The sequence below is a fragment of the Rhinatrema bivittatum genome, chromosome 1 (genome assembly GCF_901001135.1).
Source record: "Rhinatrema bivittatum chromosome 1, aRhiBiv1.1, whole genome shotgun sequence".
Classification (NCBI taxonomy): Eukaryota; Metazoa; Chordata; class Amphibia; order Gymnophiona; family Rhinatrematidae; genus Rhinatrema; species Rhinatrema bivittatum.
In genome coordinates this window covers 300,288,330-300,307,454 of record NC_042615.1, presented here as the reverse complement: position 1 = coordinate 300,307,454, position 19,125 = coordinate 300,288,330, and the positions used below count along the sequence as shown (strand labels likewise).

Sequence of the window (19,125 nt, the reverse complement as noted above, 5' to 3'; positions counted from 1 at the left end):
TCATGTGACAATAGTCATGTTATGGTCATGAAAGCTTCGTGAGAATATCCCTACTTTGTGATTTTACATGAAAAAGCTACATTGTATCCTGTTTTTGGGAGTTGTGCAGTATCCAAGAGAGAGTTTTATTCTACCATTTTATGTTCTCTAACAACTTGCTCAGCACATTTGATAGTAAGTGTTTAAATAAAAAACCTACCCAGCATGGTATGTTAGTGCTGCTGTCACTTTGGGGTCATTCATAAATGTAATTCTGGTAGTCATATGGTAAAAACTGGAATCTCAGTAGTGCTCAATACTTTTCAAAGGATTATTTAATGGTCTTAAAAGACAAAGATGTCAAAGTATAGTAACTTGAGCATTCAGGACCACACAGATCCCATCTTCATCTGAATAAGAAATCCAGCACCACAGCTGCTTTTTAGTTTCAACTTTCTAAACAACGTTCATTGAAGATGAAAGAGGTGGTGCCAGATTTTTTTTTCAGTACTCTGTGTTTTCTTCCTTGCTGTAATCTTCGATTATTGAGCAATTTGGCAGCTGCAGATGAAGAGTGCAGATGGGCTGTCCCAAATTCCACACATGCAAGTTGAGGAATAAAGAACACTTGGGTCGCTCAACCCGAATAATCTTCTGCTCATTTGTTTCTTTGCACCCACCTACCAAGCCAGCATAAAACAAGCTAATTCTGTACAAGTGAGAGGGCACTTGTTCCACTCTGGAAAATCATGGGAATTCCTCTTTCAGGAGGTGGTATTACTACATCACCACAAGAACCTGCTGACGTTCAAAATCTGAGACCTGGTGGACTGGGTTATCTCAAACCACACTCGCTGGCCGACCTACAAGGTATTGCAGATGTAAATGGTTACTGTATGGTGCATTCACTTCTTTTTCATTCCTGAAAATAATACCTACAGGTTATTGCTGCAATAGCAATAATGAATGACATACAAATGAAATTGCTATACGGCATTAAATTTGGCACCATGGCTGGTAGCAGAGGCCAAAGACTGAATTACATGCTTATCCTGTCAAACAGGGTTGAGGTGCATTGGCAGGCTGGATTGGTGGGGAGGAGAGCTTGTATTGCATCTGTTCTGGGGACAAACTTTTAACTTCAGTTTCCAGTGCTGCAGTCTGCCTCATTTCACTCATTCTGTCTAGTTATTACCAATTTTTATGTAAAGTTTAAAAATTCCATTTTATTTTGATTATTTTATTTTTGGTTTTAAATCTGTGAACCGTTTTTGATAAAATTTCTTTTTTAAAAAACGGTATATAAATACTTTTTAAATAAATAAATAAATAAATAAAATGTACAAGGAAAGAGCAGTGCGAGGTACGGAAAGCATCTTCCTGTTCTTGGGCATTCACAGGTTTTAAGATCTTTTATTCACTATAGGATTTCTCTAGATGACCCCGTCTATTGAGAATGAGAAGAGCATGCTGTCCTACTTAAGGAGGAAATTGAGATCATGAAAAAATGGTTAGGGCTGAATTTCGGCCAAATCCTGAATAAAAATGGTCGTAAACGAGATGTTCAGCGAAACAGGAAACTTTGTTATGTCATACAAAAAGATACTTGGAATATGCAGGAGGAGCAGCCAGCATGGATGCATCATTGATGCCCTCCACACTACCCAAAACTATCTACTCGCTCAAATATATGTATACCTTGTTATTAACCTCTGGCAGCTGTCAAACTTGATTTCCACTTACATGAGACTAGCATAATACTGCCATGCATGCAGCTAACACATGTATATATCCATCCCCATTTTTTCCACAAGCAGTAGCTGTAAGTGCTCTGTTTCAATACTTTCCTACTGTGTGCAAAACAGAGCACTCTTTTTTTTTGCTTTCCAGGGTTTATTTTTTCTCCCTTCAATGTCATGCATCCTCTTGTCTATAGTGATTTTTATTGCTTGGTGCATTCAACCTGCCAGGATAGCATCTCATGATCAATTTTCCTCTTTAATAAAAGAAAGAATTACCATCAGGCAGCTATTAAAAAGCATTCTGCCCATTGCACAAGAGATGAACTTGTGAAACAACCTGATAAATCACATAATCCAGGAAACTCTCAAACAGGGATTTGGCATGGCACATCTAACTGGCCTGTATCTTTACATATTAATTCAACTCGCAACTGCAAACAGCCTTTTATTCTATCTACCTGCAATCCACGAGCTCTGAAGGCAAAACAAGAATTTTCAGTCAAACTGCATGGACAGAACCCACAGGCACCAGTGCATCCCCCAAAATACTTTAGCATAAGGCACTGTGTAGGTCTTTGCTTCACTTCACTCACAGATTCTCCTTATTGATGCACAACTACTCACAAAGGATTCAAACAAATTAGGGTCAGGAAGGCACGCAGTAAGGAAGAAAGAACCTCAAATGAAAAATCAAAAGAGAGCAAGAAGGACTCAGGAGGTGAGTGAACAAAAAGAACTGGATTGGTATATGGAAAAGAGGGCCTCCCGGTCCCAAATTTTGAACTCTGCCAGAATCTGATTCGTCGAGCAGACTGAAAAGGACCATGAGACCTGCAAGGCAGAGGTGAAACCAGAAGGTTAAAGGAGGACAAGCTTAGGTTAATGTCTGGAGTACTTCTGTCATGACTCAAGAGGGGTTTGAGAGGCACAGTCCTTCTTCTTTCTGTGACCCTGAGGCATCAGAGTTAGACGTGGTTTATTCCGCCTTCATCCAGCTTCCCCTCTTTGATTTATAACGTGTCTCTTTCTCTCTTACGTCTAGAATTGCTGTTGCTCTTTGGAGAGTGAGGTGGGTTGTGTAGGGGAGGAAATGAAGGCTGGCTTGGGCCCCTGCATTGGAAAAGGGTAAATTATATTATCATTATGTTAGTGTTGATTATGGCAACTTTATAATATATGTTTTTATAACATAGTTCTCTCCTGTCATATTCTGTCCATAGGGCAGAGTAATGGCTATTTTATAATTATTCTTGTTGACTCTACCTTGCAGGTTTGTGTGTAGTCTTCATGTGTCTCTTAAAAATGTTTACAATAAAACTATACACACTCTCGCATTTGAAAGAAGTAATCAGGTCAGCCAGAAGAGGAGGAGAATGTGTCCCAATTTGCAGTCGCCCTCCTCCTTACCACATGATGAATGTATGCGGGATGGAGGAAGGAACCAGGAAAGGGTTTGGCAGCGTCGGCTGAAAGTGCCCTCATGGGACAGTAGCCCTTCGTTAACCCAATTGGATGACTGAACTGAACCCAGCTTCCTGGTCTTCCAAAGTGATTCTGTTGGAAGATGCACATTTTGTGGCCCCTTCCACAGCCATAGATTCACAGGAGACAGGGCCCTGCCTATTCATTATTCTTGTAAGATTTGTCTCTTAAGGAAAAGAGAGTAAAATCTTCTTTTTTTTATAGCCCTTAGATAGTCTCTTCTGTAATGGGTGAAGCCAATGTTTAGTTTTTTCAGAGGGGATGACCCCCATCTGACATTTCTGGCATTAGGACCACATGTCATCTCACTTCTCTCCGCTTGTTTGTGCTCCTTGTGTTCAACTCCAGTGCTTTTGACAGAAGTATTTCTTTATTGTCAGTTCTGCTACTTACTAGCATTTTCATTGGTTCAGGTGTGTTCCCACCAATTGTATGATTTCCTGGGATGAAAGTTGACCTTGATAGGCTTCCTATACTTTCTGTATTTGGTCTACTGATTACGACTGGTAAGCCGGTAGCCAGGACCTCTTGTTGAGGTCCTGGCTACCGGCTGATATGGGACATACTTCAGTACTCAAACTCCCCCACAGGCTACCCTTTCTTCTTGGTAGTAGGATCTTTGTTAACATGCTCTCTATAGTGAGGTCTTGATTGGCATGTTCTCCATCATGGGGGTGTTGGTTGACATGCTCTCTGTCTTCTGGTGCATCTGTTCTATAGCAGTTAAAGTAGTGGGATGTGTTTAGTAAATGAAGGCATTAATTCATTAATAAAAGCCAGCTGATTTCTAAATTAAGCCCTTGCTGAAGTTGTTTCATGCCTACTTCTTAATTGCTGAGCCCTTATTAATTAGGTTTTGAAAGAAGAAGAAGAGTTTCCATAGCTCTGGGTGCACTTGTCAAATGTTACTTTCCCAGTTGTTTTGATTTTCTCTTATTTGGTTTCTATTGCTCTTCAGGTTTGTAGATGTAAGAGACTCCTATGGAGTCGAGCTGTGTAAGAGTTCTGAGCATGTTTAAATGAGGCAATGTGATGAATGAAATGTTGTCAAGCACTTTTAGCTGCTTTCTTCTATTTTAGTTGATATAACTGTGTGAGTAGACTTGGAGCCTGAGTCACTATGGCTTTTTGCTAGTCTGTCCCCTATTGAAAAGACCTCGAATTAGATGCTAAGTGCTCTTCCTTCACCCAGTTCCAGAGGTTGGTGATTATCACAGGAGTTGCTCTGCATAACAGGAAAAGGACAATAAGGTTCATGCATAGTGAAGTGATGTTAAGTGTATTACACTATACTGACTTGGATGAAGTCTAAACTGCATAAGAGCTTACGTGTCTCTTCAGAGAGATGTAGGACCTCTCAGTCATACTATGTAAAATAGAATGCAATTTATTTTTATACACAAAACCTGGCAAATATGGAAATAGTTCTGAAGAACATCTCCCAAAGTTTGTGTACCTAGCTTGAGCTTTACAAGAAGGAATTAGTCCTTGTTTTTTGAACTCCTGTTCTGACTCACTGGTTCTTTATGGCCTGGAACCAGGAGGTTGACTAACATTTCAGGTTTATTGCAGAGATGGTGATAGTTAACCATGTGCAGCCACATGATTTTAAAACTATATGACACAGCTTACTCAACAATTGGGTGTGTCAAGAAAGAGCTGTAGTCTAATAGTTGAAAAACTGGTCTTTGATGCAGGAAAAATATGGGACTCTGATGTGAATGCCCACTTTTTGATAATTGCTAAATAACTATGTAAGGCCCTGTTGCCATAGTAACCAAGGTAGAATAAAATCCTTAGCCCAAAGACTGGTGTAGCCCTGTTTTGACCACTTCTATGTGTGTGAAATATTTTGGTGTGTGCCAGGAGAGGAATACTGAGATCCCTGCAGGCATAGAGTGAGTAAAATTTTGGATCCTGTCTTTGAAGAGGAAGGATCTGTTCTAGGCCTCAGGGATTCAGGGAAAAATTTCATAGTAAAATGTGGGAAGCTGTTGGATCCTTCCCTTGCAAGCAGTTTTATCTTTTTTTTCTGGACTAGGGAAGTAGAAGAAGTTGAATTTTAGAAATGTTTGATCCTTCTTCAGATGTGAATCGGTGATCTGTCCATTGTGAGGGGAGAGAAAGATATTTTGCTTAAAGTAACATCAGACTGAAAGGAGAAAGAAGCCTGGATTTGACAGTCTTATAACTATTTTCAAATATACTTTGAAAAAAGTATTTTTGCCAAAAGCATGTTTAGATGCTACAGCAGGAAGTTATGGATGGAGTTAAAGAGCATCTTGCTCTGTCATCCACCAGCAGGTAGGAGGTCATGTTCCATAGCAGCCAGTTCTCATACTACTATAGGAAGAAAGTCACTAGCTCAGACTATTCTAGTGGTGGATGAAAGATTTTACTCTCATGGAAATGTCCCAATAGGTGCTCAATACTTGGTGACCTGTATTGGAAGAAAGGAAGGACTTTATTTTAGTTGTTGAAATGGAATCATTTTTCTCTAGCTAGACTGTAAATAGACTGTTTCTTTCTGCCTATAAATATTCTTCTGTCAATCATTTCAAGTTAATTAGAATTCTTTGGGAGCCATAGAAATAAGGTGGCAGAAGAAGACCATATGGCCTATCTAGTCTGCCCTTTCACCCAACTAATTTAGCAATTCCCATCACTCCTTCAGAGATCCCCTGTATTTATCCCACCACCACCAATGGGAGGCAGTTCCATGTATCTACTACCCTCTCTATAAAGAAATATTTCCTCATTCTAGAACCTTCCCATTGAAAAAGGCTCGCCTTCTGTGCATGGAAACCTTTGAGACATTTGAACGTCTCTATCATATCTCCCCTATATAGCCTTTCCTCTAGGGTATACATGTCTATCCCCATATGAGTTAGAACAAAGACCACTGACCATTTTAGTAGCCACCCTCTGGACCTACTCCAACAGCTTTATATCCTCTTGAAGGTGCGGCCTCCAGAACAGTACACAGTATTCCAAATGAGGTCTCACCAGGGACCTGTACTAGGGCAATATATCCTCCCATTTTCTGCTGACCATTCCTCTCTCTATGCAGCCAAGCATCTTTCTGGATTTTGCCATCACTTTATCCACCTGTTTAGTCATCTTAAAATCATCAGATATGATGACCTCCCCCCCCCCCTCCAGATCTGTTCTTTCATGCTTAGAAGAATTTTGCCTCCAGTATTGTACCTCTCCCTTTGGTTTTTACAGCCTAAATGCATTCCTTGCCATTTTTTAGCATTAAATCTTAACTGCTAGACCCTAGACCACTCTTTGAACTTTGCTAGATCCCTCCTCATGTTTTCCACACCTGCCTGGCTGACTATCTTGTTGCAGATTTCATATCATCGGCAAAAAGCAAACCTTTCCTTACAATCCTTCCGCTATGTTGCTCATGAAATGTTGAAAATGTTGAAAAGAATTGGTCCCAGGACTGATACCTGAGGCAAAACACTAGTAACTCCTCCCTCCTCAGAGTAAACTCCATTTACCATTACCCTTTGTTGCCTTCTACTCTGCCAGTTTCTAACGCAGTCAATCATGCTAGATCCATTCTGAGGGCGCACAATTTATTTATAAGTCTCCTGTGCGGAACCGTGCCAAAGGCCTTACTGGATTTCAAGTACACTACATCTAGCACTCTCCCTTGATACAACTCTCTGATCACTCAATGACAAGATTTACCACTGGTAAAACCATGCTGCCTTGGATCATGCAGTCCATTGGATTCAATATAGTCCTCATTCTACCGAATGCTTCTCAGTCTTGCTACTTCTTGCCAACTGTTTCCTGAGGGAGTCTATCTGAAGACATCTTTCATACTGAAAATTGTGGTTCAGGACATCTGTCTTGACAGCAGTAGAAAAGAGTGGTGGCAGCTTTGGCCATACAATGTTTCCCGACCATTCTTCAGCTATTGGGAACGTCTGATATCTGTATGTAACTCACCTACTCCAAGAATGGCAGACTTTTCTTATCTCACAGCAGAATAATGTGCGGCAATAAGTTAAACTGGACAATAGCACTATAAACGAAGCATAAATGGTTTAATGAGTGCACACAACAATAGTGCACAAAATTTAAATCAAAAGAGACGTAAACACGTATACGACCTATAAACCTTCCAACCTTTCAATATGTTGGGCTTAAGCGCAGTAAGAGTCTCTTGATCGCTTGCCATTATCCCGCAATTACATGTGATTGAGACCTTCGGGTCCACTTTTTTGAAGCGTCTCAGACTTTTTTGAAGCGTCTCAGAGTTCATTGCGATGTCCCCGGACGGCTGAAATCTTTTTCCACACGTTTGCAAATTAATGAGTCAGCTCGGGAGTCCGTGTCTTGAAGTTTCAGTACTTGATATCTGCGATTCTGCCGCAACCAAAACTTCATCTCTAGCCCCCTTAAGAAATTTTGGAACTCATCCCCCTGATGCAACCTGACGCGAAACACGGCCGTGTCGGGGCTTTGTATCACTACGTGTTTACGTCTCTTTTGATTTAAATTTTGTGCACTATTGTTGTGTGCACTCATTAAACCATTTATGCTTCGTTTATATTGTCCAGTTTAACTTATTGCCGCACATTATTCTGCTGTGATTTACCTAGATGTGTGTGCTCTTAACTCCGCCCTTTTTGCAGACTTTTCTTATCTTACACTCCCATGTTTATGTTAAGGGTAGTAACTGCAGCTCAATCCAGCTTTCCCCCAAGCCTTATGTTAAGGGTAGTGTTATTAACAATCAAAACCGAGCAACTGTCAAACCCATAACAAAATTACTACTTGCAACATTTTTACAGGGTGAGCAGCCTTCCTGATAATTCATACAATGCTGCTGCTTGAACGTGCTTTGCTTTTGGACTTGGCCATAGAAGCAATCCAGCACTTTTTCCCTAATGTTTATGCATCGGAACCCTGATCTGTAAAAGTCAGAACCCAGCATTGGTTGTTTCTTGAATCCAATTCCCCTCCCCCCCCCCCCCCCCCCCCCCCCCACACACACCCCATCTAAATAGAGAGCGATGCTGCAGTTGCATCAAAACCATGTAAGCTAATTGGTTAAGGGTAAGTAATCCCCCTTGCCTTCTGTTAGGGGTAAGAGCTGCCACTTTATGCTGATTACCCCCCCCCCCCCCCCCCATGCACCCTTTTCTTAATTTCCAATTCTAGCCTTTAGGGATCCACCATGTTTATCCCATGCCTTTTTGAAATTGTTTTTTTTTTGTCTTCACCTCCAGAAGGGCATTCCAAGCATCCACCACCCTCTTAGTGAAGAAATATTTCCTGACAGTTTTGAGTCGTCCCCCCTGAAGTTTCATATCGTGATCCCCTAGTTCTAGTGTTTGCTTTTCTTCGGAAAAGGTTCAAAGAACATGCATCATTAAAGCCTTTCAGGTATCTGAAGGTCTGTATCATATCTCCCCTGCACCTTCTCTCTTCCAGGTTATACATATTCAGATCCTTCAGCCTCTCCTCATAAGTCTTCCGATACAGACTCCACACCATTTTCGTCACTCTTCTCTGGACCGCCTCTGCCCTGTCTCTATCCTTTTTGAGTTATGGGCTCCCGAACTGAACACAGTACTCCAGGTGAGGCCTCATCAACGATCTGTACAAAGGCATTATAACTTTCTTTTTCCTGCTGGTTATTCCTCTCTCTGTGCAGTCCAGTATTCTTCTGGCAAGAGCTCAGGGCTTGATATAATTAACACAGATAATGTGCTCTTTTTAACTACCAAGGCTTCAAAGAAAAGCTTTCCCTTTTGAACTACTAAATATATAGACAAAAAAACCCCCCCACTAGAGCAAGGCAACACCTTCCCTTCTACTCTGTCTTTCTAAACCTAAGCAGTAAAAATACCCAAGAAACAAAAAAGCGGTGCATAATATCCCTTTTGCAAAAAGTGAAACAAAAAACAAAAGCAATTAAGAAAAAATATCCCCTTCAAAATAAGGTTTAAGCAGTAATATATTACCTGTTATTAGCTTCTCCACAGTTCCGTGTACAGTGTCTCCTTTTTAAAAGCATCTGGAAGTAACCTGCACATGTGTGTGTGCCTTTTCATCATGGGCCTGTGGCATTCGAAAGAGCCTTTGGTGGGGAGACCAGGCCCTGCCAATGGTGGAAGAGCCCCCGGACTGTGGCATTTGAAGGAGTTGCTGGCAGGGAGACCAGGCCCTGCCAATGGAAGATCGAGGCACGGTGGGGAAGGGGAGAATGAGTAAGAAGAAAGGGAGGGGTCCTCATAAATCAAATAATAAAATCAGGAAATATAAATCAATCATAATAAACCATACTAATAAAAAGAATAGTGCCAAACAAATGACAAATAGAATAACATCCAATAATTAAGAACTAATATAAAAAGTTTTAAAAATTTCCAAACATCAATAAAATATTACATAATAGCAGAAATATCAAACACCCATTATTTAAAACAAGGGAAAAATCCTCTGCTTCTCATACCTGAAATCTTTTGATTTCCAGTCACCCTGAGCATATCATGGATTGATGGGAGTTGCATATACTTTTTCATATCCCCTGCCCCCAAAGTAGGCTCCCATTCACACACATACCCATCCCCCCCAGGCAGGCTCCAATTCACAACACACACATACACATATGGGCCGGTACAGAAAAACTCACGGGAGAGCCAGCGAGTGCCCGCTCTCCCAATGCACGCCCAGGCCACTCTCCTGGGTGCGCGATTCAGAAAAAAAAAATATGTAAATGAGGGCCAGTGGTAAAAGGAAAGCGCTAGGGACACTAGCGCATCCCTAGCGCCTCCTTTTTGACAGAAGCGGTGGCTGTCAGCGGGTTCGGAAAACAGATGCCGGCAAAATTGAGCGTCCGTCTTCCAACCCGCGGGCAGATTATTTATTTATTTATTTACATTTTTTTTTTTTTTAAATTTTTGGGACCTCCGACTTAATATTGCTATGATATTAAGTCGGAGGTGTACAGAAAAGCAGTCTGCCACTTTGCAATTGAACGATTTGCACCCCCGGTAGCACTGGGCCTGTGCTGCGGGCACATCTCAAGCAGATTAAAAAAGGGGCATGGTCTGGGCAGGGCGTGGCCAAGAGATACTTACAGGACTAGGTGCCTGCCCAGGTCCACTGCCATGTAACTTTGCTTCTGCTATGGAGGAGGTATAAGTTAAAAAAAATTTTTTAAAAAGCCATCCTAGAGGGGTTTAAAGGGCATGGGGCAACTGGGAAGAGTACAAGCTATTAAACCAGGGGTTTGGAGGAGCTAACTCTGAAATGGTAGACGAACTGGTGAAACTGGTCGTGGCGTGACGCATGCCCGTCATAAAATCCCCCAGCTTACATGGCAGAAACTCGATATGCATGGCTGGGCAACCAGAGACTTAAAATTGGGTGCATATGTGCGTGAGCACAAGCTATTTTATAATGTACGCCCGCACAACCTTTTGAAATTTATCGTCTTAAGGTACTTTTATTTATTTATTTATTTAGTTTTGAAGCGGCGATGCTGCTTAACCAGCTGCACTCTTTTGAATATAGTCAGTTGAGGCTAAAGTTATCCGGCCACAAGAAGTCAAATAATTTTAGTCCTAATAACAGTATTCAAAAGACAACCGGTTAGCTTTAAAGCTAATCTGACTAAAGGTAGCCGGATATCTTAAATTGTGGATATTTAATAGGACGTTTTATCTTTCTTTTGAATATTGGTCTCATAGGGATTAAGTTGCCTCATAGAACAGTAATCATGCGGCCCGGCGCGCAGGAGGCCCGCTGGCGCGCGGGGATTTACGTCTCCCTCCGGGAGGCGTAAATCCCCCGACAAAGGTATTTCAAAGTCCGTATCCTGTCTCCGCTGCCTCTTCTCTCCTCCAGGCTATACATATAAAGGTCCTTCAGTCTCGTCTCATATGGCTCTCTGCACAGACCCTGTACAGGTTATCTGGCCCTTGTGTGGCCAGGTAACCTGTCACTTAACCGGATATCTTCAAAAGAAAAACAAATACTTGATTTTCCAGACCAGATTGGAACATCAGATTACCCAAGATGGCTATAATAGATTTCCGCAAAAAACTTAAGACATGGCTCTTCATCCAGGCCTTCACTTAACCTACAGTTCCAGCAATTCCTCACTAATTCAGACACTGACTCCTACCTAAACTCTCTGACAAGTGTAGCCTATACACTTATGCCTCTTCTCATCATATTATTGTATTATCTAATTTGTTCAGTTATGCCTTCTATCGCTCCGGCTATCCTAGCCCTCCAGGTTAATACCCCTTGTTATATGTAACTTTCATTTCTTGTTATATGGTTGACTTTGTTATTCCCCTCATGTTATTTGTAAACCGATCTGATATGAATTTCTTTCATGAAGGTCGGTATATAAAAATGTTAAATAAATAAATAAATAAATCATGCGGTATAATATTCCCTTTAATATTTTAATTGGTTGAGGCTTTTGTAACTCCACAGTCTACATGTGTAGCTGATATTTCATAGAGGAGAGAGACCAAAATGGTGCAGGATTAAAAACAGGTTTTGTAGAACCAGAAACAGAGAGAAAGAGAGAGAGTAATTTGTTGCAAATATGTGTAGACCTGAGGCAGGCACAGGGGTTCTTTTCCATAGGGGAAAGAATTATTTTCAAGACTGTGGTAGTGAGAAAAATATTCTTTCAAGTTCTTGTTTCCCCACAAATAAAAGGCCACACTGCTTTCTCTCTTACTTAAGAGGTAGTTTATACTTATGTAAATAATTTCAACCTGTTTACATCCATCCAGTATAAGCGGTGGGCTTTAATTAATACAACTGTTGTCCAAATACTTGAGACCTGCTCCCAGAGCAGCATGTAAAGGTTTATAAGGATAGCTAGCTACAATATAGAGATGACTTGAAAACCTCATGTCTTTTAGATCTAGGATGTTAGTGAGCGTAAATCACAATGCCAAAGTCCCATGCCTCCAGACTTCATTTGGAGACTATCACAAGGGAAGTTCAGCTACTCCTCTTGATCTCTCTATTCTGGAAAAACATACTATTCAGTTCTTCTCTCTTCTATCCCAGAAAAGAACTCTCTTCTCTTTCCTTATATAGAACTCTCTGTATTCCTGCAGGGATCCCTGTGCTCTCCCATACTTCCAGACCACACTTTTCTTTTAACACAGATACCTCTTCTTCAGACTGGATTTTTTTCTTAAGTAAAGCAAAGCGGCTATGTCTGTCTTTTGTGTGACCTTGTAGAAAGGTTATGCATTTAGAGAGGAACATACCATCTTTGGCTGCTACAGTGATTGTTTCCTGTGGTTTATGTAAAACAGATATCCCTAAAGCACTGGTGGGCAAACTACAGTCTGTGCTGGCAGGGTCCCCACCCCCCGGCCAGTGAGGAGAAGCCCCATGCATCTAGTGTGCAGCAAGGGTTCCCACCCCCCACCAGTGAAGAGAGACCCCATTGTCAGTATGCCAGCGGAGTGCCCATCCCTTGCCAGCATGCTGCTGTGAGGAGGAGGAGTGGTGAGTAATATGGGAGTAAGGGAAAGTGGTGAGAATTGGAGTGACTGAAATGGAAGGGGCATGACTGAGTGGGAAGGAGAGGGTAAGTGACTGAGAAGGGAGGCAGTGAGTGTCAGGAAGGGTAGAGTAGTTAAATCACAAGCAGATTATGATAATTTGCAGGAAGACCTTGTGAGACTGGAAAATTGGGCATCGAACTGGCACATGAAATTTAATGTGGATAAGTGCAAGGTAATGCATATAGGGAAAAATAACCCATGCTGTAGTTACACAATGTTAGGTTCCATATTAGGTGCTACCAACCAAGAAAGAGATCTAGGTGTCATAGTGGCTAACTCATTGAAATCGTCGGTTCAGTGTGCTGTGGCAGTCAAAAAAGCAAACAGAATGTTGGGAATTATTGGAAAGGGAATGGTGACTAAAACGGAAAATGTCATAATGCCTCTGTATCGCTCCATGGTGAGACCCCACCTTGAATACTGTGTACAATTCTGGTCGCCGCATCTCAAAAAAGATATAATTGCGATGGAGAAGGTACAGAGAAGGGCAACCAGAATGATAAGGGGAATGGAACAGCTCCCCTATGAGGAAAGACTAAAGAGGTTAGGACTTTTGAGCTTGGAGAAGAGACGGCTGAGGGAGATATGATAGAGGTATTTAAATTCATGAGAGGACTAGAACGGGTAGATGTGAATCGGTTATTTACTCTTTCTGATAATAGAAAGACTAGGGGGCACTCCATGAAGTTAGCATGTGGCACATTTAAAACTAATCATAGAAAGTTCTTCTTCATTCAACGCACAATTAAACTCTGGAATTTGTTGCCAGAGGACATGGTTAGTTCAGTTAGTATAGCTGTGTTTAAAAAAGGATTGGATAAGTTCTTGGAGGAGAAGTCCATTACCTGCTATTAATTAAGTTGACTTAGAAAATAGCCACTGCTATTACTAGCAACAGTAACATGAAATAGACTTAGTTTTTGGGTACTTGCCAGGTTCTTATGGCCTGGATTTGCCACTGTTGGAAACAGGATGTTGGGCTTGATGGACCCTTGGTCTGACCCAGTATGGCATGTTCTTATGGAATGAGTGAGTGAATGGGAGAAAGGGGCAGATGACTTTAGGAAGTGGGTGAGAGGGGTGAATGAGTAGGGGAGTGAATGGGAGTAAGAGTGATTGACATAGGGAAGGGGAGAAATGGGAGGGGAGGGAAATGAAGGGAGGGAGTGACTGGGGGGTGAGTGGGAATGAGGGAAGTGTGACAAAGGTAAGGATCAGAATGAAGCAAGTGAAAAGTGTGAGTTTAAATGAAGGGGTGAGGGAGTTGAGTGACTGAGAAGGAAGGAAGGTGAGTGAGAGGGGAGGGGTGAATGACTGAAGGTGAGTGAGAGGGAAAAAGGAAGGGAGAAATTAAAATATGAGTGTGTGAGAGAGAGAGAGAGAGAAAGGAGGAAGTTTGTGTGTACCCTCCTCTCCTTCCCCTACTAATCCTCTACAGTCTCAGGGTGACTGGAAATGAAGTTGCTAGATATGGAGGGTGGGGAGGGGGTATCATTATTAGTTTTAATTATTGAGTGCTTATGTCTACTGTTTTGAAATATTTGATTGATCTTGGGGAAATGTTTAAAGATTATTTAATCCTTATTCTTCTTAATTATTAGGTAATGGTCTATTTGTCATCTGTTTGGAAATATGCTTTTTATTAGAGGGTTTCCTCACTGTTATGTTTGATTTACATTTCTTCACTTTGTTTTATGAGGGGTGGTGATATTTCTGTTTTTGATTTATTGCACTGCATTTGAGTCTGGCTTTTAGTGGTTTCCAGTCCAGTTTTTTTGTCTATCCCTTACTATTTATACTTTATGGCCTGCGTATGTGACCGAGGTTAGGAGGTCTGCTGGCTGGGAAAACGCCTTGTACCTGTTGGGTTGAAGGTTTTTCTGATTTTGGTAGAGGCTGGGATCCATGATTGAAGGGGCTCCTTGAGTGCTGAAAATGTTGGAGCTTAAGCCTGCTGGATACTGAAATGCCTGCAGCAAGTGGTGAGGATTTGATTGATGTGTCGTGGACACGCCCTGCTCCGCCCTCTGGCCCTTCTTGCGCTCGATAACTTGTAATGTGGCCTCAGCACAAAAAGCTTTGCCCACCCCTGCCCTAGAGGACTTGTGGATTTTTGAGTTGAAAGTTTGAGCGAGGGGTGGGGTTGGTTTTTTTTTTTTTTTGTTTTTTCATTTCCCTTTTTTCTGAAGAAATCCTAGATCCAATTCAGTAGGACAAGAATTTGCGGAGGTTTAAGGGACATTCTCATTTTACCTTTGGAAGTTGGAGAAACTTTTTTATTTTGTCTTTATCTTTATTTGAATTTATAAATCGCCTAAAAAAGGTACACTAGGCGATGTACAAATAAAACAAGCATAAAATATAAATGACAAACAGTCACAGAAACAGATAAATGCAATAACAGAAAAGTCAAAAGGGACCATCGCAGACAGGAGCGCCGGTAGAGGTTAATACTTAATTCAGAGTCCCAAAAGCTAGTAATATGCCTTTTTAAATAACCAGGTTTCAGCAAGGTTTAAAAGTTTTGACTCCCATCAGCCAAGCGCAAAGCCTCTGGAGAGGAGTTGCAGGGAATGGGAGCCACAACAGAAAAGGCACAGTCCCTAGTAGTGCACAATCTGGCATTGGTGCAAAGAAGCTACATCCAGGAGTCCCCTTTCTGAAGAACGCAAATGACTTGTCGGACAGTACATATGCCACAGCGTATTGGATCTTTTTACTCTTGGAAGAGTGTTTTTTTTTCCCCATCTATTTTTTGGGGGACTTGTTTTAGTTTGGGTTTTTAATATTTTTTTCCCATCTGGTTTATTCAACTCCATCAGTGCCCACATGGGAAAAGTTTTCAAGATGGTTTTCCTTCCAGTATTCAGAGGAAGCAGGAGAGAGGAGAGGTGGCACCACCTAGTAGGTGCTTCCTTAGGAGTTCCTACCAATCCAGAGGGCACCAGAGAGACAAAGGAGAGAGCTGACCGGTACAAAAGAGAAACCGAGGATGGAAGTAAAGAAAAGGATCCAGCCAGAGCTAAAGCATTATCCAGGTACCGTTTACAAGGAACTCTAAATAGCAGGAAGTGTCCCATTGTGCAGAGACCTGATAGTGCCAGAATTTAATTTGATTTCCTAGTTTTATTCCCTGTCTTGCAACTGGTAAAGCCACTTCAAAGCACATAACAGTGGATGGCTAGTCAAATGGAATCATTCTGTAATAGGTCAGGGAGCACTAGGAGGTCATTACTAGCATGCATTGTGGTGTGTTCATACCGAACGTGACAGGATTTACATGGAGCAATAGTTTATCAGTTATGCTGTGTAAAAGAATGACTTATTCAGTTAATTCTGCAGTTATTTACAAAGAATAGCTTATTTGATTAATTCAGCGAATATTTAAATCCAGCGTGTGCTTGGAGTATTGCTAGTTTATCTGCACTGTAGTGTTACATATAGGAGGTAATTTTCAAAGGAAAATGCAACATACTATCATAGCAATTTTCAAAAGCCCAAAAGCCTATAGACAGTCCAATAGCCTATGTTGTAGCGATTTTAAAAGGTATATGGAAATTGCTGCAAAATGTGCCATTAAATTGTCAATAAGCTTTTCCCCACATTAAGCGCAGTTAATGCGGGTAAATGGGCTTTTGAAAATTGCTAGGATAGTATTTTACATTTATATTTTCCTTTTGAAAATGTATGTTTTTGTGAGTTGACAGGAAGATGAGGGCGACGTGCTATCTTGCAGGATGCTAGTCTGCTGGGCGAATAGCCACATTTTAACTTGGTCTTGGACGTCCACGAGTCGTCGTTGCCTTGCGAAAGGGGGGGGGGGGGGGGGGGGGGGGGTGAGAAGGCCAGCGTGTTCCATAGTTCTGGTGTTGCTCCCCTGAAATGTCTGCTCCTCCTGTTGACTTAGTATTATTTTCTTTTTATTTGGAGAGTTTTAAGGGATGGGTGATAGTCTTAAAGGGTGGAAGAGGTCCAGAGAAAGGAAACCCAGATGGTGCAGAAGACCTATGAGATGAGACTTATGGACCTAGCCAATTATGTGTACCCCAGAAGAAAGAGAAAGGAGGGATAGGACAGACATTATGCCTCAAAAGGTATAAATAATGCACAGGAAGCAAACCTTTATCAGAAAAAAAAATGCTCTCGAAAGAAGAGGGCACGCTGTGTGGCTCAGGAGAGCAATATCTCGGAGAATATTTCTTGACGGAAAGCGCTATGGAATCCCAGTTGGAATGGAGGCCCCTGAATTTCAGAAAGGAATAAGGGGAACCCCAGTAACAGAAAAGAGAGACCACAGTTGCCGTCTCGAGAATTATTTATTTATTTCCAGATTGTGGGTTTACCAAGGAAAAATGTATTTTGTGTCAAATCCCTTTTATTGCAGGAGTGCTTCAGTAAAGATTTTATTTTGGAATACCAATTAAGTGGCCCCCTGGGGTTTTCAAATGCAGTTAGTGTTCACACATTTAATGCCATGGGCTCTGAAGGTTTCTCCTCCGTCATCCTTTTAAAGTGAAGAATCCGCTGAAGGGGGCTTGAAGCGTGGATTGTGACTTAGCCCTGCTAGCTTTTGTGACTGACCTTGTGAATCCTAAAATATTCCCCAAGTTGAGGGTGCATATTTATGTATAATATAAAATCTGCTTGGAGACTGAGACACAAACAGGTTAGAGTACCATTTTACAGTAACACTTTTTTCAGCAAGTAAATCATGGAGATAATTTGCAAAGAAAGCCAAAACGTTTTGTTTTACCCGACTTATCATATGTGTTTCAAGTCAGACAACTGACACTGAGCTACGTTTTACAAAGCTGGTAATGACCCCCTCTCCCCCCCCCGATCCTGTCTAAATATCTCAAACATCTGACAGCTGTCTAAGTTGTTGGTCCACAAGTATGGTTTCACTTTAGATGTCCAGATCTGATTTTCAAACTATCAGACATCCAAATGTAATGCCATTTAAGTGTCGAACCTTGCACCAAGTATTAGTGTCTATGTAGGAAGAAGTTTTTGCTAGCAGCATTTTTATGGCGTGTTAAAACTTTTTGTAGCAACAGTTTGCATCCACATCAGATTAAAAAAAAAAAAAAAGAAGAAATTGAAGCTTGGCTGTACAAGTTTTTGAATGGTTCAAATGCGTGCGTTTAATTTCCCTTCCAGAATTTGCTTTAGCCTTTTGCTATTATTAGTTTTGCATAATGTGCTTTCTTTTCATCATCATCTCATTTTTTTTATATTTCTTGATTCACATCCTAATGAATTTGTAGTATTTTGGTTCCAGATTTCTTAATGCACTCTTTGGCCGTGGAAAATCGTTTTGCTCTCTTAAAAGGCCCATTTTGAGTGTGATTCACCTTATGCTATTTGCTTATCTTCCCCTGATGTTTGTGCATTTGCACTAGCATTACTTTTTCACTATTATTTGGATTCAGTTCCAATTCAGGATTATCTGTAATATTACATCTTTGGGTTCATTTGTTGTACGTGGGGAGAAGTAGGATGTGGTGTTCCTGTGGCCTATAGTCCTTGAAGGCTCTGGACGATTTCTTTGTACATTGACTTAATAGCATGAGAAGAATATTTTTTTTTGTAAAATGGATAGCAGTTTCCAAACTATATTATTAGAGTTTGTGTGTGTGTGGGGGGGGGGGGGGGGGGAGGTTATGTTCAGGGTTGGATTTATATAAAACATGCTGTTATCGATGCAGGATCTTCAGGTGAGAGGGAGTGGGGAAAGGATTGTTCCAGGGGAGGAAGGAAGGAAGGGGAGGGGAGAGGAACGCGCTATCTCTAGGAATGTGCTTATTGTACTTGATGGGAATTTGAGCCCTGCTCAGGTATGGATTTTGCAACAAATAACATTCTGTGGTTTGGTTTGCTGAGCATAGTGCCCAAATTCCCAGGACTCTTAAGACATCCAAACATTGGTCCCTTTTTGTTGTGTGAGATATTTGATGCTTCCCCAGGTGACTACAACTGATAATTTTAGTTCTTACCTAGGGGATGCACTCCTGCTTGCTTCATTCTCTGCTATAGACTTGTGGGCAGGGGACTGGTATACTCCTTCACCCTTGCACTCTCTTCTCTGTCCCCCTCCTCACCTCATCCCGACACCTCACCCACCTTACTCAGCATTTTATCCCCCTCTCTAACCCTGCCCCCTTCACTCACCCTTGTCTTCTCTCTCCTTTCACTCACTCTCCTACTCATTCCCCTCACCATCTGTCGCTTACCTCTCATTCAGCTCCTCTCCTACCCCCAACTCTTGTCTTGTTTTAATCATCCCTTTCCCTTCCCTCTCACGCAACTCCTTCCAGCTCAGGCCTCATCTTCCTGCGTGGGGC

The 19,125-nt window shown here is 41.5% G+C and overlaps 1 protein-coding gene across 6 annotated transcripts in view; it reads left to right on the top strand.

Annotated features, from left to right (window-relative positions):
- NPNT (nephronectin) overlaps positions 1–19,125 on the top strand; it is a 164,740-nt gene that overhangs the window by 29,694 nt on the left and 115,921 nt on the right. The window lies entirely within an intron of this gene.